The following is a 25567-nucleotide window of genomic DNA, read 5'->3' on the forward strand; positions in this document are numbered from 1 at the left end:
TAAAATGGCGGTCACTGTTAAAGGGGTGGCCACCGTGAAAGTCACTGTTAAAGGGGTGGCCACCGTTTTAAGGGGCAGCCATTGTGAAAGTCACTGTTAAAGGGGCAGTCACCGTTAAAGAGGTGGCCACTGTGAAAGTCACTGTTAAAGTGGCGGTCACTGTGAAAGTCACTGTTAAAAGGGGAGGTCACCGTGAAAGTCACTGTTAAAGGGGAGGTCACCGTTAAAGGGGCGGCCATTGTAAAAGTCAATGTTAAAGAGGCGGTCACCGTTAAAAGGGCGGCCTCTGTGAAAGTCACTGTTAAAGGGGCGGTCACCGTTAAAGGGGAGGCCACTGTGAAAGTCACTGTTAAAAGGGCGGTCACTGTTAAAGGGGCGGCCACCGTGAAAGTAACTGTTAAGAGGGCGTTCACCGTTAAAGGGGCGGGCACCGTGAAAGTCACTATTAAAATGGCGGTCACTGTTAAAGGGGTGGCAACCGTGAAAGTCACTGTTAAAGGGGCAGCCATTTTGAAAGTCACTGTTAAAGGGGCGGTCACCGTTAAAGAGGTGGCCACTGTGAAAGTCACTGTTAAAGGGGCGGTCACTGTGAAAGTCACTGTTAAAAGGGGTGGTCACCGTGAAAGTCACTGTTAAAGGGGAGGTCACCGTTAAAGGGGCGGCCATTGTAAAAGTCACTGTTAAAGAGGCGGTCACCGTTAAAAGGGCGGCCACTGTGAAAGTCACTGTTAAAGGGTCGGTCACCGTTAAAGGGGCGGCCACTGTAAAAGTCACTGTTAAAGGGGCGGTCACTGTGAAAGTCACTGTTAAAAGTGCGGTCTCTGTTAAAGGGGCAGCCAATGTGAAAGTCACTGTTAAAGGGGCGGTGATTGTGAAAGTCACTGTTAAAGGGGCGGTCACTGTGAAAGTCACTGTTAAAGGGGCGGTCACCGTGAAAGTCACTGTTAAAGGGGCAGTCACCGTTAAAGGGGCGGGCACCGTGAAATTCACTATTAAAATGACGGTCACCGTTAAAGGGGCGCCCACCTTGAAAGTCACTGTTAAAAGGATGGCCACCGTTAAAGGGGCAGCCATTGTGAAAGTCACTGTTAAAGGGGCGGCCACCGTTAAAGGGGTGGCCACTGTGAAAGTCACTGTTAAACGGGCGGTCACCATTAAAGGGACAGTCACTGTGAAAGTCATTGTTAAAAGGTCAGCCACCATGATGAAAGTCACTGTGAAAGGGGCAGTCATCGGAGCTCTGGTCTGATACCTGGCACCACAGCTATTTGAAGAGGCCATGGTGGCCCGGTAAGCGCCACAGCCTCCTCCTAGCTTTCCAAACACAGCGCCATACATTGTATAGTGGCTTTGCTTGGTATTGCAGCTCAGCCCTATTAACTTTAATGGGGCTGAGCTGCAACTAGGTCATGTGACCGGTGTACGGTGCCATCACATGGCTTAAGAAAAGGTTGTGGTGCTCATGGAGTGCCAAGCCTCTTCTATCAGCTGATCAGCGGGGGTCCCTGGAGACCCCCAACAATCTGATACTGATAACCTAGCTATTACCACAGAGCAATTGCATGCATAGAACTGCACAAAAAGCACAATGTGGGGTGAAAGCCCCTTCTATCTGTCAAACACCTTAGATGTTGTGGTCACCATTGTGAAGTGGATGACTTCAATCAGAGATGATGTAACTGAAATGTAATCACTGGCTGCTAGAGCTGCATTGATGGATCACTTTAAGGGGATGTACAGTCAAAGTCAGATACTTATACTCAGGATAGGTCATCAATTAGATCGATGGGATCTGACTCCCTGCACCCCCGCCGACCAGCTGTTACCTGCGCATTGTCTTGCTTGTAGAGGTGGCACAGTGTAATTACAACTGCTCGTACTGTTAACTTCAATGGCACCAGCAGCTGTAATTGTGCCACTTCTACAAGGGAGACGATGCGCAGGTAATTCTGAAGTGGAAGCAGTGCTCAGACAGCTGATCGGTGGGGGTGCCGGGAGTCAGCCCCCCTCCCCCGCCTATTTGACAATCCTGAGGGTAGGTCATCAAAATCTTTGATTGCACAACCCCTTTAAGAAACTCAGCAATGTTACTAAAGGTTGGTGGACGGGCTCTGGTTGGCAAGCTTGAGGAGAAGTCGTACTCTGGAGCCCAAGCCGAATTTTTGCACAAAACTGTATTTTCTTTAAGACACAACATATTCAATTTATTAAGGGGTTAAAAGGCATACATATTTCTGCTGGGAGTGTACGTATGTTAGCTTTCGATTTGTGTAAAGTACGTAAGAGAAAAGGGCATGACTATGTTGGGTGTGAGCTAGTTATAACCATGACTCATTTTGTGCAAAAGTGAAAGTAGCGCCCTCTGTTCTGCTCGAGCTCCGTGAAGCAGACCGGGTAAGTCCAATGTTGTGACTTGTGATTTTCTTTTCTTTTTTTAAAAACGTCTTTATTGAGGATTTTGAACATTTTGTATAAGTAAGAGCCAACAGAGAACATGGCAAAGTAAACCAGTAAAGTGTGAATCAGAGTACAACTATGAGGAGAGACAATTGACGGGAACTAACGGTGCATAACGTCCGTGCCTAATGTGTGGCCGTTCAAAACTAGTTACAGCCAACTATGGGTACTTAAAGTATTCCGGTATTGAGTTCCGTCCTAGGGGCTTAATACCGGGAAAAAAAATGCATCAGTTTGGTCCTAATGCATTCTGAATGAAAATCAATCCATTCAGGATGCATCAGTATGTCTTCAGTTCCATCCCTTTTACGGTATTTGGCCGTAGAAAATAGCACAGCATGCTGCGGTATTTTCTCCAGCCAAAATTCTGAAACACTTGCCGGAATGCCGGATCCGGCATTAATTTCCATTGAACTGTATTAGTGCCGCATTGATGCATCCGCATGCGCAGACCTTTAAAAATGTGGAAAAAAAAAATACTGGATCCGTTTTTCCGGATGACACTGGAGAGACGAATCCGGTATTTCAATGCATTTGTCAGACGGATCCGGAAACAAATGATATCTGTTTGCATATGGATTCCCGGATCTGGCAGGCAGTTCCGGCAACGCAAGTGTGAAAGGGGCCTAAGGAGGCACAGTGAAAACACAGATAACCGGCAAATGTGAGGAAGATGAAAGACAAACTAAGGAGGGGGGCCTTCCGTCAGATGGCAGGGTGTCTTGGGATTTTCTTTGTTGGGGAGACGGAGCTGTAAATGAAGAAAAATAAATAAATCCTGCCATCTTCTGATCATAGACTTTTATGTATGCAAATCTATGGTTGTCTTGAGTGTCAGAACTGGGCTCCATGTGAGACTCCTTACACCTACGAGGAGAAATAGTACCCCCCCTGGATACTGAACGTGAGACACAAATGTCACATCTTCGATGGTCCCAGTGATAAATTCCATATAGTCAGGGAAGGGATAAACTCTTTGGGTAGCAGGGGTTAAAGTGCACCCCTCCACCTGTGAGTTTCATTGAGATATCTGGATAATAGATGCAGATTGCAGAATTGTTCAGCTGATTCACCCAGTAACATGCACACTTGGCTCTGCTAAGTATATATGTTATATCTGTGTGCATGTACATGTGGGTGTTTTAGTCATGCAGCAATATCAACCCCTCAGACACATCAGTCACTTTGCGTAGAAGTATTATATTCTATTATCCACGAACTTCCCCCCCATGGCACCCTAGGCCTACTTTGCCTGTCCCTGCATACTGAATTTGTCTTTCATGTTAGTATAGGGACTCGTATGAGGATTCTTGACATTGCTTGGGAACTTATGTATTTCTCCTAAGCAGGCATGTGCCATGCTATCAATCAGTATGGTGAAATGTAGAAACTTCTTCTAACCGACGGTGCATGCCGGTGTGACCGGCACCTATAAGAAGGGGTATTTACTTCCCTGAGAAATAGGTGCGCTAATAGCTGTTTGTTATTATAGTGTACAGTAGTGTAGCTGTAGACACAGCCTTTATATTATGGTGGGACTCGACAGCCTTCTTCTGTTTATGTCGGCAGATGATTGGTTATAAGGATTTAGATCTTCCCAATATTGGATGAAGTATACCTGTAGGCTCATTTATATTATTATTCTAGAATATACTGCGGAGAATTCATTGCACATGGTGATTTCTTCATCAGGCATCAGTCATAAGAGAAATCCTCCCCATATCATTAACAAAAATCAATGGTAGCAGGAGCTTTAACCCAATAGAAATAAATGGTATCTTGGGGGAATACTATAAAACTATATTGGGGGAACCGATGGGTCTGGAAAGGTGACAAGCCTTCTTAGAGAAGGTTAACCTATAAAAGATAGAGATCCCAGCTAGAAGACCTCAACGCTGCAGTTACTGCATTTAAAATCCATATGGTTATTTGTTGCCTGCCCCAGGTATTGTGGAGATCTTGTACAAAAGCATTTGTGCCTGTCTGCCAACGACAAGGTGATCTCTTTAGGACAGGAACCCACACTAAATACTACCTCTTCTGGTGCCATACTGGCTTCCATTAAATTCAGGGAATGTAGGCTCCACATGTATGTTGAACCCTCTCTGTATTCTACCTCTCCTGGTGCCAAATGGCCTCCAATAAATGCAGGGAGAGCAGGCTACAGCTTTATACTTGTATTATACTTATACTAATCAAAATCAGCCTGTGGGACAGACAGGTTAGTTAGGAGTGCACAACCAATAGATCAGTGTCACGGGGTTCCGAAGGTGTACTCGGTCCCCCATTGCCCGCAGAACTGTTGCTTAGCTTTTGGAATGAGGTTCTGTGTTTGACCTCATTCCCAGGGCGGCTTTACTAGCTGGGTGGCTCCCTGCTCCTAGTCTGCCTTGAGCGCCGAGCTGATCACTCGGTGCTCGACTGGTTGGTCTGTCGGTCATGTGACGCTGGCCACGTCACATGACCCTCACTCCCCACTATAAATACAGGCAGCCTGCTGGCTACAGGTTGCCTGTTAATTTCTAGGTTCCTGGCTATTTGTTGGACTGCTGAATACTTACCTGATCCTGTTCCCTGACCATCCTTTTGCCTGCTCCTCCTGTACTGCGCTTCCGTCCTGGTATTGTGACCTCGGCTCCCACCTGACTACTCTCTTAGTACTCCTCTTGTACTTCTCTGCTCTCCTGGTATTTATGACCCCGGCTTCTCCTGACAATTCTCTGCTTGCTCCATTTGTACTTTGCAGCTTTCCTGGGATTGACTCGGTCCGTTCACGTCCTGTTGTTTGTCTGTCTGTCATCCCTGCACTTACTCCAAGTTAGGGATTGCCGTCCAGTTGTCCCCTGTCATTAGGACTCGCGAGGCAAGTAGGCAGGGCCAGGGGTAAGGGTGGAGCGCATTGGTCACTTCCCTCCCCCCTGTGTGTGTATGTGTACGCGACCGTTACAGATTAACAGGCCCAATAACCACTGTATTATGAATCCTCTGGTGACCCTGACTGACCATGTCTCTAATCTGACGCAGAGGGTGCAGGAGTTAGGGGAAAAACTCAGTTCTTTTGAGTTAGGGGAAGGTTCTTCCACTCCTCAGGCCTCCAGTCCGCATTTTGAGCCCCAGATTAAGCTCCCAGAACCCTTTTCTGGAGACCGGAGGAAGTTTCTCTCTTTTAAGGAGATTTGCAAACTTTACTTCCGTTTGCGCCCTGTGTCCTCTGGCCCCGAGAGTCAACGCGTGGGCATTATCATTTCCCGATTACATGGTGATCCCCAGGACTGGGCGTTCTCTTTACCTGTTGGCACCAGTTGTTTATATTCTGTGGAGGGGTTCTTTCAGGCCTTGGGTACCCTCTATGATGAACCAGACAGGGCTCTAGTAGCCGAGACGGCTCTAAAGGCACTGGTTCAGGGCAATTTACCAGCGGAGGATTATTGCACCCAATTCAGAAGGTGGTGTGTCCCCTCAGGATGGAACGAACCAGCCCTGAAGAGTCAGTTCAGATCAGGTCTGTCTGATAAATTAAAGGATCTTCTGGTCAGTTATCAACTTCCAGAGACCTTAAAGGAGATGATGACCCTTGTTGTCCGACTTGACCGACGGGTTAGAGAGAGACGACAGGAACAACAGTTCTCTTCCCAGATGGTGGTCCAGCCAGAGGCCTATCCCAGAGACAATGCTGAGGTCTCCACCGAGGAACCCATGCAGGTTGGCATGACCCGAGGGAATCTTCGCCGCAGACGTGGAGAATGCTTTTACTGTGGAGATCCTGACCATTGGATCAACCAGTGTCCTAAGAAGGTCCTCTCTGTCAAGTCTCCTAAGACAAGGCAACCTAAAGACCAGGTACACCCTGAATTTTCTAAATGTAAGCTTTCGGTACCCATTACGATTTCTCTGGGAGTAGATAAATGGCCGGGTAAGGCCTTTATTGATTCTGGCTCAGCGGCTAGCTTTATTGACTCTGAGTATGCTGTAAGATTGGGTATTCCTATGTTTGCCTTACCAACTCCTATCCATGTCATGGCTATTGATGCTACTCCTCTTATTGGTGGTACGGTGAGCTTATGTACCTCGGAGAGTTCTCTAACCGTGGGTGTGTGCCACTCAGAGAGATGTTCGCTTCTAGTCCTGGAGAACCTACCTGCTGAGGTGGTACTAGGGTTGCCTTGGCTCCGACTACATAACCCCACTATAGATTGGTCCAATGGGGAGTTGGTGAGATGGGGGCCTAAGTGGGACTCGTGCTTGTCCGTGGTACAGGCTGGGGTCTCAGTAAAGTCTGATACTTTACCCTCTGTTGTTAGAGAATATTCTGATGTATTCTCATCACCAACCCCGGAGGTTCTACCCCCCCATAGACCTTATGATTGTATAATAGAGCTAGTAGAGGGGGCCAAGTTTCCTAAAGGACGAATTTATAATCTTTCTATGCCCGAACGCAAGGCCATGGAAGATTATATTAAGGAGAGCCTTGGTAAAGGGCATATTAGACCTTCTGTCTCTCCTATGGGGGCGGGGTTTTTCTTCGTTAAGAAAAAAGATGGTGGTCTTAGGCCATGTATCGATTACCGGAGATTAAATAAAATCACTGTCCAGAATAGATACTCCCTCCCATTGATTCCGGATTTATTTAACCAGGTTCTGGGGGCAACCTGATTTTCCAAAATTGACCTGAAAGGGGCATACAATCTAATCCGAATCAAGGAGGAAGACGAATGGAAGACGGCGTTCAATACTCCAGTAGGACACTTTGAATATCAAGTGATGCCTTTTGAACTCAGCAATGCCCCAGCTGTGTTCCAAAACTTCATGAATGACATTCTTAGGGAGTACTTAGGTAAATTTGTTATTGTCTATCTTGACGACATTTTGATATTCTCTCCTGACTTCGAATCCCATGTGTCTCATGTTAAACAAGTATTAGAGGTGTTGAGGGAGAATCAGCTATCCGCTAAACAAGAGAAATGTGTTTTTGGTGTACAGGAGATTCTGTTTCTAGGGCATGTTCTGACTCCTCACGCCTTCAAGATGGATCCTGGTAAGGTACTAGCAATTAAGGAATGGGTAAGACCTTCATCCTTAAAGGCCTTACAACGGTTCTTAGGTTTCGCCAATTACTATCGTAAATTTATTATGAATTTTTCCGTAATTGCTAAACCGTTGACCGACCTTACTAAGAAAGGGGCCGATTTGGAGAATTGGTCTACTGAGGCCATTTCTTCATTAGAAAAATTAAAAAAGGCATTTAGTAGCGCTCCCATTCTGATCCAGCCTGATCAGGAGAAACCTTTTATTGTGGAGGTGGATGCGTCCGAGGACGGCGTAGGAGCAGTCCTTTCACAAGGTCCTGCTAGCCTCACTAATCTGAGACCATGTGCCTTCTTCTCCAGGAAATTCTCTCCCACGGAGAGAAACTACGACATAGGGAATAGGGAGCTGCTGGCCATTAAATGGGCATTTGAGGAGTGGAGGCATTTCCTGGAGGGGGCAAGACATTGTGTAACTGTTGTCACTGACCATAAAAACCTTATGTTTCTCGAGTCTGCTAAGAGGTTGAATCCCCGTCAAGCCAGATGGGCTCTGTTTTTTACTCGTTTTGATTTTTCCATCACGTTCAGGCCGGGAACTAAAAATGTGAAGGCGGACGCATTATCTCGGAGCTTCCAGGCTTTTCAACCTACTGAGGTACCACCTGAATCCATCCTACCAGCAAAAATCTTCTTAGCAGCTCTTACCCAGGATATCTCGGCTCGCATTAGGTCTGAACAACATCTGGCACCGGTATCCACCCCAACAGATAGGTTGTTTGTTCCCGTACAATTTCGTCTCCAGCTGTTGGGTGAGTGTCACGATTCTGCCTTTTGTGGACATCCGGGTGTTGAGGGCACTAAGGATCTGGTTTCTAGATCTTATTGGTGGCCCACTCTAACTAGGGATGTCAAGTCCTACGTGTCAGCTTGTGAGGTTTGTGCCAGGTCCAAGACACCTAGGACTCGCCCTGCTGGTAACCTACGACCCCTAACCATTCCCAGTAGACCCTGGTCCCATATCTCGATGGACTTTATAACTGACCTACCGCTGGCGGAGGGTAAGACTGTGGTTTGGGTAGTGGTCGATAGGTTTAGCAAGATGGTTAATTTCATTCCCCTGTCTAAACTTCCGAATGCTAAAACCCTGGCGTCTATTTTTGTGAGAGAGATTGTTCGTTTACATGGCATCCTGGAAAATATTGTTTCTGACAGGGGTGTGCAGTTTGTGTCCAAATTCTGGAGGGCCTTCTGTCAAAGATGTAAAATTTCATTGTCTTTTTCTTCCGCCTATCATCCTGAGAGTAATGGGCAGACTGAACGCCTTAATCAGTCTGTGGAACAATTCTTGAGGTTGTATGTTGCTGATGACCAGCAATTATGGGTCAAATTCCTTCCGTTGGCTGAATTTGCTTTGAATAACCGTGTCAATTCTTCTGCTGGGGTCTCCCCTTTCTTTTGTAACCATGGTTTTCATCCCCGTTTTCATTCTGGGTCGTCCTTCTCCTCCTCTAACCCTGAAGCGGATAAACTCTCCTCCGAACTGTGCACAGTTTGGGCCCGGGTTCAATCGAACCTAGAAAAGGCTCAATGTTCTCAAAAACTCAAGGCCGATAGGAGACGTTCAAGGGGGGTAAACTTTCAGGTTGGGGATAAAGTATGGTTGTCCTCCAAGAATCTATCTCTCAAGGTAACTTCTAAAAAATTTGCTCCTCGTTTTATTGGACCATATAAGATCACGGAAGTGCTTAACCCGGTATCTTTTAGGTTGGAGCTGCCTGAGTCATTCCACATTCATAATGTGTTCCATAAATCTCTGCTTAAAAAATATTTTGAACCGGTAGTACCATCAAAAGCCTCGCCTCCGCTGGTTCTTGTTAATGATGCTGTCGAGTATGTGGTGTCTAAAATAGTGGATGTCAGGAAGGTGCGTAATTCCTTGCAGTACCTGATTCACTGGAAGGGGTATGGACCTGAAGAGAGATCTTGGGTACCTGCCAGGGAGGTTCATGCTCCTAGACTTATTCGTAAATTTCATCTAGAACACCCTGAAAAGCCATCGCCTGAAGTCTTGGATCCGGTGGCCCCTCGTAAAAGGGGGGGTACTGTCACGGGGTTCCGAAGGTGCACTCGGTCCCCCATTGCCCGCAGAACTGTTGCTTAGCTTTTGGAATGAGGTTCTGTGTTTGACCTCATTCCCAGGGCGGCTTTACTAGCTGGGTGGCTCCCTGCTCCTAGTCTGCCTTGAGCGCCGAGCTGATCACTCGGTGCTCGACTGGTTGGTCTGTCGGTCATGTGACGCTGGCCACGTCACATGACCCTCACTCCCCACTATAAATACAGGCAGCCTGCTGGCTACAGGTTGCCTGTTAATTTCTAGGTTCCTGGCTATTTGTTGGACTGCTGAATACTTACCTGATCCTGTTCCCTGACCATCCTTTTGCCTGCTCCTCCTGTACTGCGCTTCCGTCCTGGTATTGTGACCTCGGCTCCCACCTGACTACTCTCTTAGGACTCCTCTTGTACTTCTCTGCTCTCCTGGTATTTATGACCCCGGCTTCTCCTGACAATTCTCTGCTTGCTCCATTTGTACTTTGCAGCTTTCCTGGTATTGACTCGGTCCGTTCACGTCCTGTTGTTTGTCTGTCTGTCTTCCCTGCACTTACTCCAAGTTAGGGATTGCCGTCCAGTTGTCCCCTGTCATTAGGACTCGCGAGGCAAGTAGGCAGGGCCAGGGGTAAGGGTGGAGCGCAGTGGTCACTTCCCTCCCCCCTGTGTGTGTATGTGTACGCGACCGTTACAATCAGCCACACCTCCAATGCAAACTGCAAAGAAGAAAATGGGGGTTAGTCAGTACATCCCAATGCACAGGTGCACATCGACATGGCTGAAAGCACAAAAGCAAACAGCACTGTGCAAACACAAATAATAAAGTAAATAAAATCGTGCCATACTCACCATAGAAAATGTACTAATGCTACTGTATGTTATAAATATGAGATTCTTGGCAAATACATTTTGTACAAAGTTATTTGTGCCTGTCCGGCAATTACAAGGCGATCTCTTTAGGACAGGAACCTACACTAAATGTTACCTCCTCTGGTGCCATACTGGCCATGTTCCACATGTACAAGTATAAAGCTGTAGCCTGCTCTCCCTGTGTTTATTGGAGGCCATTTGGCACCAGGAGAGGTGGAATACGGAGTGGGCTCAGCATGCACGTGGAACCTGCATTCCATGAATCCTGATTATTATAGTGAGGAGGTAATATAGTAGCATAGTATTTAAAGGGGTATTCCCATCACAAACAATGATGACATATTGCTAGGATATGCCCCCATTGTCACATAGGTGCGGGTCCCACCTCTGAGAACAAAGCGGGGAAGGTGGTGGAGGGTGCACTGCGCATACACAGCTGCCCTCCATTCATTTCTATGGGGCCGCCGAAAATAGCCAAGCACTGGCTCGGCTATTTCCATCTGCCCTATAGAAATTAATGGGAGCAGTGGCCGCGCAAGCGCGGTGCGCTCCCATTCACTTGTATGGGGAGAGAGCAGCCACCACTCTCCCCGCTCCATTCTCAGCTTAGGTGCGGGTCCCAGAGTTGGGACCCGCACCTATCAGACAATGGCACATATCCTAGCGATACGCTCCCATTGTCTGTGATGGGAATACCCCTTTTAAGGCTGAAAAAAGACATCCGTCCATCCAGTTCAGCCTGTTATCCTGCAAAGTTGATCCAGAGGAAGGCAAAAATCTGCATAAGGTAGAAGCCAATTTTCCTCATTAAGGAGAAAAAATTCTAATCAGGCAATCAGAATATCTCCCTGGATAGTAGCTATAGCCTGTAATATTATTATGCTCCAGAAACACATCCAGGCCCCTCTTGAATTCCTTTATTGTACTCACCATCACTACCTCCTCAGGCAGAGAGCTCCATAGTCTCACTGCTCTTACCGTAAAGAATCCTCTTCTATGTTTGTGTACAAACCTTCTTTCCTCCAGACGCAGAGGATGTCCCCTCGTCACAGTTACAGTCCTGGGGATAAATAGATGATGGGATAGATCTCTGTACTGACCCCTGATATATTTATACATAGTAATTAGATCTCCCCTCAGTTGTCTTTTTTCTAAAGTGAATAACCCTAATTCTGACAATCTTTCAGGGTACTGTAGTTGCCCCATTCCAGTTATTACTTTAGTTGCCCTTTGAACGACACAGTAATTACATAATGGTATATAACAGTACAAAAGAAAAAGGTTAACGAGCGTATGCAATAGTCAATGCTTCAAGTCATGGAGTCATACCGGCTACATTTAATAAAAGAAGCCAACATGACCACATCTATTACAACGAGCCATAGCTACTCCCGGCAATCCTTCATGACGGTCAGGCAGGTTTTCTGCTTATGTCTCACATCTGCATTCACAATATACCACTGGCAGGCCGAGTATACTGCACATTCCAGTGTTTTAACCCTTAGCTAGGTCCTTTTACATAAATTGCAAGTTATATGAGCACTTGCCTTCGATAAAAGTTTATAGTGATAGATGTAATAGTCATGCGGGAGAGCCAGGAGCTTAGGTAAGTCTGAGCCGGGTAGGGCCCTTGTAGGGGAGGGACCCCCACCAAATTATTTTAGGGTGATATAATAAGTCCAATGTGAAAACCACTGCTGCCTTACCCTCAGATAATGTTGCCCTGGAATGCTGTTATTTTTTCATATATGGCTATTTTATCTATTCTATGTTTTAACCTTGGAGATTATAAGATTTGAGGTCCACCATTTGGCCGCTATATGTAGGCATGCTGTTAAGAGAACGGCCTGTTCTAAAACTAATGACCTGTCCTCTGGATAGGACATTAGTATCAGATCAGTGGGGGTCTAACACCAAGGACCCCTGCTGATCAGCTGTTTGAGAAGGCTCGGGCGCAGCCTTCTCCGTGCTCACCAATCACAGGGCCGTACATTATATAGCGGTGGTGCTTGGTATCGCAGGGAATGGGGCTGAGCTGCTCCTTGGCCGTGTGACTGATGAACGTGTCGTCACTGGCGTAGGGAAAGCTGTGACCGCCCGTGCTTTCTCAAACAGCTGGTTGGCAGGGGTCCTGGGTATGGGATTTTGACTGATCGCATACTGATGACATATCCTAAGGAAGCTGACGAAGTGGAATTCGATCCGAATTTCAGGAGCAATTCGATTCGTCCTGAAGTTTAATTTCACTGAACTTCATGGTAACGAATCGTATTTTTTCTAAAATGGCTGCTGCACATGTTAGGCTACTTTCACAGTAGCGTTTCTATTTTCCGGTATTGAGATCCGTCATAGGGTCTCAATTCCGGGAAAAAAAACGCTTCCGTTTTGTCCCCATTCATTGTCAATAGGGACAAAACGTAACTGAACAGATCTGAATGCTCCAAAATTCATTCCGTTCCGTTTGGTTCCATTCCCTAATTGTGGAATTGGTGTGAAATTGCGGCCTGATACAACAAGTTTTGGGGTGTTAATGTTTTTTTCTATATAAGTACATCCACTCATCCTTGATTGTGGGGTGAAATTGCAGATTATGGTTTCTTATAGATTTGTGTTATTTGGTCAGTTTTGGCCCCGTAATTGACCAAATAAGTGAAGTGTGCAGTGATTCTAAGAGCGACGCCTGTCATCTACGTGTCATACGGACTCACAGTATTATTTCATTCAGTAAGAGAGCAAAAAAAAGCGCTTGGAACCTCTGTATCGGCGATGTCAGCAGGGGTGCAGTACCAGGTAAGTATTGGTAAAACAATTGACAATTTATTTGAGATCAACGCGTTTCAAGGGCGGAACGCCCCCTTCGTCAGGACAGTAATACAAAGAACATCAGCAAACAGTGATTTTGAAAGCATTTTAGCACAGCGGTATGTGGCTGAGCTCAGTGTGAGAATACTACAGCTGCTGAACTTTCATTCATGTGTTTGTTCAGAAAGATACTGTGTTGCAGGGGGCTGGTTACAAAGTTCTGTTTGAGTGGTGGAGGTGCTGGACTTCTATTTAAAGGGACACTGTCACCTGCATTTCACCTGTCCCTCCGGCCGTTGGAGCCCAGCCGCGCCCATTATCTTGGAGCCCGGCACCGCCCCACTGTTAATTTATTCACTGCTCATCGCCAACGTAATGTGTTTGTTGCGCCCGAAATCTCGCGCATTTCCGGGTCGAGCGAAGCTGGCGCATGCGCACTTCGTTCTGTGAGGCCGATTCCCCTCACACCGCGCGGTGGCTGACATGAGTATCCATGGCGCATGTGCGATATTTCGGACGCAACAAACACATTACATCGGCGATGAGCAGTGAATAAATTAGCAGTGGGGCGGTGCTGCGCTCCAAGATAATGGGCGCGGCTGGGCACCAACGGCCCGAGGGACAACCCCTTGGGCTCCTTATTGCGGTAATTAGCATATTAATAAAAGTGATTTTATAGACAAATTACAAGACACAGGGCAGTAATACTGGTATATTGTAATGTAAATAGTGGAGACTGATATGGTGATGTTATTAGCTCAGTAAGTGAAATCCAGGTGACAGGGTCCCTTGAACAGTGGAGAGTTAACCATTAACAGTAGGAGCGCTGGGTTACATAGTGAGAGCGCTGTATTATCTTTAACCATAGGAGCGCTGGGTTCACATTCAGCTGTGAGAGCACTGGGTTGTCATTTAACAGTGAGAGCGCTGGACTTATAAATAGCAGTGAGAGCGCTGGACTTATAAATAGCAGTGAGAGCGCTGGATTGACATTACCAGGTAGGAGCACTTAATTCATATTTACAACTAGAAGCGCTGGGGTCACATTTGACTGTGGGAGCGCTGGGCACATATTTGGCAGTGGAAGCACCAGGTTCATATTTAGTATTGGGTTCACAGTAGGAGCGCTTGGTTGCTGTAACAGCGGGAGGGAACGGTTTTCTGATGTTGGTATATGATAGCTTGTGCTGTGTGTAGGGGAGAGATCCTATATGAGGAAGAACAACCTTTTTAAATTGTAAATATAGCGACATCGGTGACTGTGTGGGGAGGACCTAGACATGAATATAACTACTCGAAGCCGCTGGGGGAGGTGAACCTCTGGATCGGACCTATGGGTATATGTGCGTGTTGTACACAATAGGGGCACTGATGTACAAACCGGATTCCAAAAAAGTTGGGACACTAAACAAATTGTGAATAAAAACTGAATGCAATGATGTGGAGATGGCAAATGTCAATATTTTATTTGTAATAGAACGTAGATGACAGATCAAACGTTTAATCCGAGTAAATGTATCATTTTAAAGGAAAAATACGTTGATTCCAATTTTCACGGTGTCAACAAATCCCCAAAAAGTTGGGACAAGTAGTAATAAGAGGCTGGAAAAAGTAAATCTGAGCATAACGAAGAGCTGGAAGACCAATTAACACTAATTAGGTCAATTGGCAACATGATTGGGTATATAAAGAGCTTCTCAGAGTGGCAGTGTCTCTCAGAAGCCAAGATGGGTAGAGGATCACCAATTCCCACAATGTTGCGCAGAAAGATAGTGGAGCAATATCAGAAAGGTGTTACCCAGCGAAAAATTGCAAAGACTTTGCATCTATCATCATCAACTGTGCATAACATCATCCGAAGATTCAGAGAATCTGGAACAATCTTTGTGCGTAAGGGTCAAGGCCGTAAAACCATACTGGATGCCCGTGATCTCCGGGCCCTTAAACGACACTGCACCACAAACAGGAATGCTACTGTAAAGGAAATCACAGAATGGGCTCAGGAATACTTCCAGAAACCATTGTCAGTGAACACAATCCACCGTGCCATCCGCCGTTGCCAGCTGAAACTGTACAGTGCAAAGAAGAAGCCATTTCTAAGCAAGATACACAAGCTCAGGCGTTTTCACTGGGCCAGGGATCATTTAAAATGGAGTGTGGCAAAATGGAAGACTGTTCTGTGGTCAGACGAGTCACGATTCGAAGTTCTTTTTGGAAATCTGGGACGCCATGTCATCCGGACCAAAGAGGACAAGGACAACCCAAGTTGTTATCAACGCTCAGTTCAGAAGCCTGCATCTCTGATGGTATGGGGTTGCATGAGTGCGTGTGGCATGGGCAGCTTGCATGTCTGGAAAGGCACCATCAATGCAGAAAAATATATTCAGGTTCTAGAACAACATATGCTCCCATCCAGACGTCATCTCTTTCAGGGAAGACCCTGCATTTTTCAACAAGATAATGCCAGACCACATTCTGCATCAATCACAACATCATGGCTGCGTAGGAGAAGGATCCGGGTACTGAAATGGCCAGTCTGCAGTCCAGATCTTTCACCTATAGAGAACATTTGGCGCATCATAAAGAGGAAGGTGCATCAAAGAAGGCCCAAGACGATTGAACAGTTAGAGGCCTGTATTAGACAAGAATGGGAGAGCATTCCTATTTCTAAACTTGAGAAACTGGTCTCCTCGGTCCCCAGACGTCTGTTGAGTGTTGTAAGAAGAAGGGGAGATGCCACACAGTGGTGAAAATGGCCTTGTCCCAACTTTTTGGGGATTTGTTGACACCATGAAATTCTGATTCAACATATTTTTCCCTTAAAATGGTACATTTTCTCAGTTTAAACTTTTGTTCCGTGATTTATGTTCTATTCTGAATAAAATATTAGAAGTTGGCACCTCCACATCATTGCATTCAGTTTTTATTCACGATTTGTATAGTGTCCCAACTTTTTTGGAATCCGGTTTGTATAATATTTTTCTTTATCTATGTAATATCCCTCATATTTTTTGCTAAAAATTATATATATATATATATATATATATATATCAATAAAAATCTATGCAGATAAAAAGATAGACTAATTGCCAGGTTTTGGGGGACATTGGACAGCTGGAAGGTGTACCATATTACAAAATATGTATAATCTATGGTTTCATAGCCATTAATTCATAATGATGCATGTAAATAATGAATAATACATTTTGACTCGATAGCTGGGATGTACATAATTAAATAAATAATAGATATTATATATAATAAATTTCATTAAAATACATGAAATTAATAAGTGGAAAAAGATTCAAACACGCATAATTCCATAATTATTACTCTTTAAAAAAACTCTTCAAGCTGATGATAGTAATGAAATGATAAATAAATAAATAAAAGTACATGAGATTACATAAAAAGCCATTAAAAGATAGTTTCACTAATCTCATTGAGCCCATGTTGTGTAAGGGTGTCTAATTGATAGATCCAGTAGACCTCTCGCTTCTGGAGGCTACTGAATCTGTTAAACGGGTTTTCGGGTATGTGGTCGATAAGTGTTTTTTTTAGCGGATGTTTTTCTTTGTCGGGCGTAGATGCAAAATGCCTAGAGACGCTGTGTTTTTGATACTGTCTGTGGATATTGTATCTGTGTTGGTTCACACGACAATGCAGTGCCTGTGTCGTGCGACCAACATATTGGAGGCCACATCCGCATTCGATCAGATAAATTCCAAAGCTAGATTGACACGTCATATGATGTTTTATTTTGAAAGTTGTCCCGTTTTTGCATGAAATAAAATCAGTGCAATTATGTGTGATAACTTTGCAGCAAAGACACCATTTGGTTCCGCATTTATAGCTCCCTATTTTTTGTGGCTGTTTGTATATACCAGAATGAGGGGAATTCTATTTCAGTTTTATAGTAGTTTGGAGTGAAGGAGATCCCCCAGTTGGTACTGTTTAGGGTATTGCAGAATTCTGTTGCTGAATTCGTATCCCCGTCCCAAATGATGAAGATATCATCGATATATCTTCTATAATGAATAATCTGTTGTATTGGGGGTAGAGCGTTTAGAATATATTTCTTTTCAAATTCCCCCATAGAGAGATTTGCATAGGCTGGTGCTACTCTCGTCCCCATTGCGGTCCCCCTGCATTGGTGATAGGTGGTGTTATTATATATAAAGAAGTTATTTTTAAGGCTAAACCATAAACTTTCGAAGAGAAATTCCACTTGTGGCGTTTTTAGTTCGATGTCATTTTCTAGAGTGGTTCTTATGCACTGTATCCCCAACTCAGTGTTTTATATTTGAGTATAGGGCTGTCACGTCCATAGTGAGTAGGGCATATGTATCTTTTCAGGAGATGTCTCTAAGTTTGTGGATGAGTTGGCTTGAATCGTGGAGGTAACTGGGTAATTTCTATACATGTGGATGTAGGAAGAGGTCTAAATAGTGTGACAGATTACTTGTTGCACATTTTGTATTTGAGACAATTGGTCTACCTGGTGGGTTTTCAGTACACTTGTGAATTTTCAGGAGATGGTAGAAGTAGGGGGCACTTGGGGATCTTGGTAATAATTTATTTTTTTATTTTTTGTTAATGAAATGTTTATCAAAGGCGTTTTTTAGTGGTAAGCTTTTTGTTTATGTCAGGAAACGGATTCTCACAGATTTTTTTGGTAGTATGTTGTATCATTAAGAATATTTTGGGCCTCTTTTTCGTAATCTTCGTAATTCTGGAGGACCACTCCACCACCCTTATCCGCTGGGCGGATGATTATTTCCTTATTATTTTTGAGTTTTTTAAGGGCATTTTTTTCGTATTTGGTTAAGTTTTCTCTTTGGTGGTGGGCTAATGATTTGGAGGTAATCTTTTTAGGTCCGTGGATACCAAGTCAAAAAAGGTTGGTATAAGGTGTCCCTGATTTTGGAGAGGAAAGAAGTTGGATTTCAGGCGGACTTTTTTATGTTTATATGTAGGTGATTCATTGGTGGTTCTGTTATCGGTTTTATTGTCATGGGAGACTTTTGAGTTTTCTAGTTCAAAGTGTCTCTTAATAGTCAGGTTCCTCCTGAATTTTTGCATATCGAGAAACAGCTCAAAGGGATTGATAGTGTTGTGTGGACAGAACGAGAGTCCTTTTTGTAATAGTTTCATCTCAGGCATTGTTAATATATGGGTAGAGAGGTTAAAAATCTTTACCGTAGATATAGATTCCTGTTGGGTTTTTCCTAAGAACCTTAGAGGTTTTCTATTTTTGTTTACCTTCCCTGCTACCTCGTGTTCTGACTTTCTTTTTCCCGGGGTGGGATTGAAGTAATGGGTGATTTGTGGGGTAGTCTTCTGGTGGTGGGGATACTTGTCCCTCAAGTCTATGGTCTCTAGTTGAAATGGTGGGGATTTTTGTGCATGACCTAAAAAAAAAGGTACCAGGGCAGATGCGCCTGAGCTAGTGTTGTCAATAGTGATAATATGGCTGTTATTATTAGTGTTGATCGAGCACCAAAGTGCTCAAGTAGAACACTCTGCGATGCTCGGGTGTTCTACAGAGCATCCGAGCACAATGGAAGTCCCCCAGGCACCCCCTTCTCTGAAGAGGGGAGGGTGTCAGGACTCTAGTTATATCTATATATGGAGTCAGTGCTTGGAGACACCCCAGTGTATTTAAAACTAATTTCTGAAAAGTCTCTGCCGGGATTTGAACTCCCAATGTTGTACATTAGAGGCAAGGCCCTTATCCACTCAGTCATAAAGCTAAATGCTAAACTGTGTCAGAAAAACCTCATAGTAGTTTCTGATGTAGTGAGTATTCCTATTTAGCAGAAGACTTATTTAATATTTCTGTGCAGGTTAACATGTAGCTCTATAGTGTAGTGGTTAAAATCCTTGCCCCTCTAATGTACAAGGTTGGGAGTTCAAATCCTGGCAGAAACATTTCAGAAATAGAGATTGTAACGGAACGCCTAGCACCCCGACCGGGTACCTCCGTCGATAGGTGCTCCTAGTGCTTTCAGAGGACTCCAAGCACTCCACTCGACACCGTCAGCGCTGCAGACCCCACGAACCGCCGAAGCTTGGTGGAGGTCTCGCCGTCTCCTACCCACCCTGGACCTACGACAAGGCTCCAGGCTCCAGTGGGTGAACCTCTCCTAAATCCAGAGACAGGAACCAGGAGCAAGCTCTTACAAGAGCTTATACTCAGGGGAGTATTATGATATAGAAATCCCCAAGAGTGTAGTTATCCCATGAGCCAAGACTTCATGAAGGTATAAAACAGGAACTGACTGTACTTCACGTACAGCCTCTTTTATTCACAAACCAAAAACATAGTACTGCCCACAGGGTTTTGAATTACAACCAATCAATATATTACAACACATCCCCACAATGCATCATGGTTTCCTCCTCTCTGTCCTGGAGACAACCGGGGAGTAATCCAATTATCTCTCAGGACAAAGGGAAATCGCCAATACACATGTGGAACAACAGGACAGGAATCCCCACCCAAACACACAAAATCCTCCCTTCTGTCTGTGATATAATTATGGATTAACATAACTATCACAGACAGTAAAAATACAGTTTTTAAACATACTCTATAACTTTAAAACCATACATTCCATCTCCATAAAAATTACATATTTAAACTCAGCATACATCAAATATAACCACTTCCAAAAATCACACAAATCCCTCCAGCGGATCAAAAGTTAAGTGGAAGTCCTTTATGACCGACCGCAAGCACAATTTCCTGCCCAAAACAGTTCCATAGATTTGGGCTGTGCGGTCGGTCAATTTCATGCAGAAAAACGACTAAGTCCCATCTTCGAGCGGGACTTAGTCTCTGGAGTTCCGTATGGAAGAAGGTAAGGGTCAGCGGTGTTCGTGTATTTGCGCATCTGATTTTAGTTCCACAGAATCTTTAGTATACACCGCTGACCGCGTTCAGTCCTATTAACAGTCCAGACATGCGGCATAGTTCTGTTACACTGTTCTTGAAAGGGAATATGTCCCGGGGCCATAGTCGTAGGGCAAGAGGCTGGTAAACAGGCCTCTCCAAAACCCAGTGGCGAGGTTGGTTTCGCCACAGAGATTATATTTTTTTTTTTTTTTTTTAGTAATTGTAAAAAATGTATGGCACAAATTAAATGTGTAATTGCAAAAATATATATATATATATATATATATATATAGATAAAATCATACTTCTGATATAAATGAATGCATAATATGTGGGAAACTACTACTGATGTTTTTAGCCATAATATATTTACATATATTATAATATTTTATATATTCTAAATATATAATAATACATGTAAATATATTATGGCTAAAAACACACACATATATATATATATATATATATATATATATATATAAGCGATGAAAAAAGGGGCAGCACTCCAATAAATAAAAATAAAAATAACTTTATTTACCCATAAGGCTGTTGCGACGTTTCGGCTCTTACACAGGAGCCTTCCTCAAGCCTGGAAGGCTCCTGTGTAAGAGCCGAAACGTCGCAACAGCCTTATGGGTAAATAAAGTTATTTTTATTTTTATTTATTGGAGTGCTGCCCCTTTTTTCATCGCTTGCATTTTACTGGATTGGCTTATATCCATACTGGGCTTTTTCACCCTTCATCCATTTTTTCATCTGTGACGGTGCTGCCATCTTTTTTCCTTTTTCTATATATATATATATATATATATATATAAATGTTTCTGATGGGATTCAAACTCCCAACCTTGTACATTAGAGGCAAGGATATTAACCGCTAAACTATAGAGCTACATGTTAACCTGCACAGAAATATAAAATAAGTCTTCTACTGAATAGGAATATTCACTACATCAGAAACTACTATAAGGTTTTTCTGACACAGTTTAGCATTCAGCTTTAAAGCTGAGTGGATAAGGTTGTTGCTTCTAATGTACAAGAGGTTGGGAGTTCAAATCCCAGCAGAAGCTTTTCAGAAATAGATGCTAAATTATATTTAAATACACTGACTCGAGCATGCTCGATCAACACTAGTTATCAGTAAAATCCGGAGAGGATATTTGTTGTATGGTTATGTTGCTTGCTATATACAGTAGGTATCTAGGAGACAATCTCCCTCTGGTACTCTGGGGGGTCTGGTTGTATGCGGAGTGGGAAAGGGGTTGGTTGTATGGCTATTGTGAGCGAATGAGGGGAGAAGTGGTGCCATGATATTCATTAAGAGGGGTACTGTTTCTAGCCTTGTGTTCAAGATACTTTGATTTGAGGGCTTTACATTTCTCCAGGAACTCGTCAGTAGAGGAACTCTCTGTATTATCAAGGCATATACTGGTTGTATAGTTGTTAAGTTGTCTGGGTGATGGGTCCTTCTGTACTATGTCTTTTTTCTCTATATCAGCGATGGCAGGGGTGGGGGGGGTCATATTTTGTAGCCCATTTGCAATTTCCATATTTTATTTAGGGAAAATGGCCTTGGGATTTTTTTCAGTCTTTTTGATAGGATTGTTATTGTTTTCCTGAGTCATAATTGATTCTTCGCCATTGGGAGTTGTGTTGGTCACATGGTAAGGGCTCATTCAGACGGCCGTATGCTGTCCGCAAAAATACTGAATGCTATCCGTTTTTTTGCGGATCCGCAAAAAAAATGAAACATGTCCTATACTTGTCCGTGAAAATCAGGACATGGCCCCATTGAAGTCTATGGGTCCGCAAAAATACTGAATGCTATCCGTTTTTTTGCAGATCCGTTTTTTTGCGGATCCGCAAAAAAACGGATAGCATTCAGTATTTTTGCGGACAGCATACGGCCGTCTGAATGAGCCCTTAGTGTTAGTTGCCTTTGTTGTGGGTTCAGAGGTCTTATTATATTTTTGGTTATTGTTTTTCTTGTAGAGATGATTAGTGAAAGAGCGAGATTTGTTGTTTCCATGGTGAGGTGGTCTGGGGTTTCGGGTTGCCCCTGTTTCTGCGGTATATTCACTAACAGTTTTCTGGTAATTTTCATCAATGCTTGATCTTTGTTGGCTCTATCTCTCTGTAACTTATTAGCTTTATCGGCTATAATGTTGTGTTCGTTTTGATAGATCCTATCTGTGAGATTTTGATTAATGACAGGGAAATCGGGATGGAGTGAGAAGTGGAGGAGGAGCTCCATATTTTTTTTCTATTTCCTTAGTATAGAAGTCAGTAAGGTTTTTTCTTTTGTTAATAATAATTCTGATCATGCCCACAGCATGATCAGAATTATCTGGTCCAGATAATTCTGGTCCAGATAATTATTCCACTGGTAGGTGAAGACGTATCCGGTCATCCGGAAAAGTGGGGGCAATCCCTATTCTCAAACCCCTAGGGGCTATATTTTCTTGGAGATAATTTTTTAAAAATATTATATCTAATGAATGTAACAGTTCACTTTTTCGATTGTCCTCAAGTGTTTTAAAAAGTTCAAGCATCATATTAGTGTCATTAGCGGTGTAACTTGCCGTATTACTGTCAGCCGCTGTGGATCCCGGATGCCCGGTGAGGTTCTTCTTTGTCGTGTAACGTAACACCATTGATTGGCGTTGTTGTAGACGCTGTGGGAAGTATTCCATAGTCGGTACAGTGCTTTGCAAACTTCACTATAGGCTTGAAACACAGAACACAAAGGCTGCAGGTCCTCCGCTTAGAAACAGTCGGACCGGACGTGTCCTCCGGTTGCAGTAAAATCGCTCTGGACAGTACATGCAAGAGGAAAACAAAAGTATTGTTTCACTACCACAGCAGACTCCCTATGTGTTTTACTGCAAGGCACAGTGTTCTACACCACTATAAAGGCTCTCTGCAGCTAGGAAATAGCCGTTTTTTTTAACAAGATTTGTCGCAAATAAATTCGGATCGAATCAAACCTTTTAGGGAAATTCGGCTAATCGTCCGAATCGAATTTTTAAAAAATTCGCTCATCTCTAGTCATCAGTATAAAACTCCCAGAAAACCTCTTTAAATGGGGCATATTTCATGCCCAATGGCCTATCCCCCAATAGACAAACCAACGGTATCATGTAAAAAGGTAAATCCTAAGGCATTAGTAATGATGGTACAAATATGTGACCAAAAGATGCAAACCATGGGACAAGCCCACCAAATATGACACATTTATCCCAATGCATCCCCAAAAACAAAGTGGCAAAACCATTGGGTAGATATGGTGTAATCTTTCTGGAACCAAATATGTTCTATGTAGGAATTGGAGGGGAGGGATGTCTCCACCAGTGTTTCCTGAGAATGGATGTCCTCCCCCCCACCTGGTCATCTGTCAGACTGTTCATCCAACCAAACCTTACAAACGGCGCCTGGGAAAAGACTTTTTATCAGCTGTAGTAGCAACTACTGGCAATGGTGCCCACTCATGTTTAAAGACCCAACTTCCACCGTACATATACAGCAGAGGTTGGAAAGGTGTTAAAGAGGTCCTGTCACATCTCATGACATGTATGTTTTAGTAATTACTTATATCCCCATTGTAGTAACAATTATGTATTTCCTCTATTAATCCTTCTAGAAGGTTAAGAATGAATTTCCAGCAGTCTGCACCCCCAGTTAGGGATGTGTTCATACACAATCTAACTCCCCTAACTAGATCACCCCCTTTCCCCATATTATAAAGAATAAAAAATAAACATCATTAGCACCATCGAGTCCCAAAATGCCCATACTATTAAAATATAAAAGTAATTATTCTGTGAAGTTAATGCTTCACCTCCCAAAAAAATGTAATGAAACCTACAAAAAAAAACTCAATGAAAACTACCGATCGCCCCCACAAAAATGAGCCTTGACACAGCTATGTAGACTTAACTATAAAAAAAAAAGTTATGGGGGTCAGAATATGGAGATGCTAAGGAAAAATACATTTTTTCACAAGAAAAGCTAAATAAATGTGGTATTGCTGTAATGTTACTGACCCGAGAATGAAGTTAACTGGTCAGTTTTACTGCATAGGGAACGCCGTGAAAGCTGCGGTGGAATTGAGTTTATTTGTTTTTTTTCAGCTTCCCCTTCATTATATACAGTTTTAAATGGTGACTTTAGAAACTGCAACTTGTCCCCCCAAAAAACAAGCCCTCATATGGCTATGTGAATGGAAAAATAAAAAGATGATGTCTCCAGGAAGACAGGAACTAAAAAATTGAAAAAAATTTGAAAATTTAAGGGTGTTGAAGCGGTAAATTGATGCCCAATAGGCTGGCAAATATATTACCCATTACATTACAGCTGGCCCAAATGGGTGTTATAAAAGGGAGATCGGCTAGCCTTGGACCAGTGCAAGTGGCACTACACTGATCCTGTCACTATCGACATGATAAAGGCCTTTGATAATGTTCAATGGAACTGGCTAGATGCTAAAGGATTTACAGGAACCTTTTACATATTCTTATGAAAATTATATGCAAACCTACAGATATGAGTTTATAAACCAGGTTTATTTTCAAAGACCCATCTACTGGACTTAGTGTTTCCCAGAGAGGGAACATGTATTAAAGGGAATCTGCAACCAGTGACCTCCTTGTCCAACTATATACATAACACATAACTGAGGTTCAACTGATAAAATGGCTGTTTTTCTTTTATTAATCCGAGGGTCCGTTCCCAAATTATGACACTTTTTCCTAATATGAAACATAGGAGTTTGCAACAAGGGCATAATCATAGCTCCCATTGCACCCAAGCTCCATTCCTTTCTGTGACCAGTGATACGGACAATGGTTGTGGACTCACTGTGCCAACCAACATGTGTGGTTGGCTGCTCACCCAAGGGGGTCAGAGGCTCCAAAGCAAAGCACCAAGGGATCAGGCAATAATTGTCATCAGAAAAAAAGTCAGAGATCAGGGCAGGCAGAGTTTGTGCAAATCCATAAACCAGTTCATAGATGAGAACAGGCAGCTCAGCGTCAGTACGGTTAAAAGCCATGGGTCAGGCCAGGCAGCAGAGTATCAGAATCCAGTAACCAGGCAGAAGTCTTTACACAGGCAGACAATCAGATTATAGCTCTTTAGCAGTGTCTAGCAAGCTACAAAGACCAAAAGGATTGTTCAGGCAAGAGGTGGAACAAACAGCCCACCAAAAATGGGCAGCGTGCAAAAAACTCCAGATATTCTTCCAAATCTTAAAAAAATTACCTCTGTGGAATTGAACGTAAGGTATACTGACAGTGAGACATCTTCATAATACATTCCCACTCTTGGAATGGGCTTATCTCCACACATGGCCCAGTATGCACAAATTAGAAACTTTTTGATGTTGGTTAATGTGAGTATAAGGGTACCC

The 25567-nt window shown here is 43.6% G+C and overlaps 1 protein-coding gene across 2 annotated transcripts in view; it reads left to right on the top strand.

The window, feature by feature from the left end:
* Positions 1-2325: 2325 nt before the first annotated feature.
* The window catches only part of LOC120996565, a 29871-nt gene continuing 6629 nt past the window's right edge, over positions 2326-25567 (top strand). Inside the window, exon 1 of one of the 2 annotated variants that reach the window (XM_040426558.1) lies at positions 2326-2394. The gene's annotated coding sequence lies outside the window, so the exon portion shown is untranslated. The remainder of the gene's footprint in view (positions 2395-25567) is intronic. The other variant, XM_040426567.1, reaches the window with a different exon arrangement.

This window comes from Bufo bufo, chromosome 1 (assembly GCF_905171765.1).
Source record: "Bufo bufo chromosome 1, aBufBuf1.1, whole genome shotgun sequence".
Taxonomy (NCBI): Eukaryota; Metazoa; Chordata; class Amphibia; order Anura; family Bufonidae; genus Bufo; species Bufo bufo.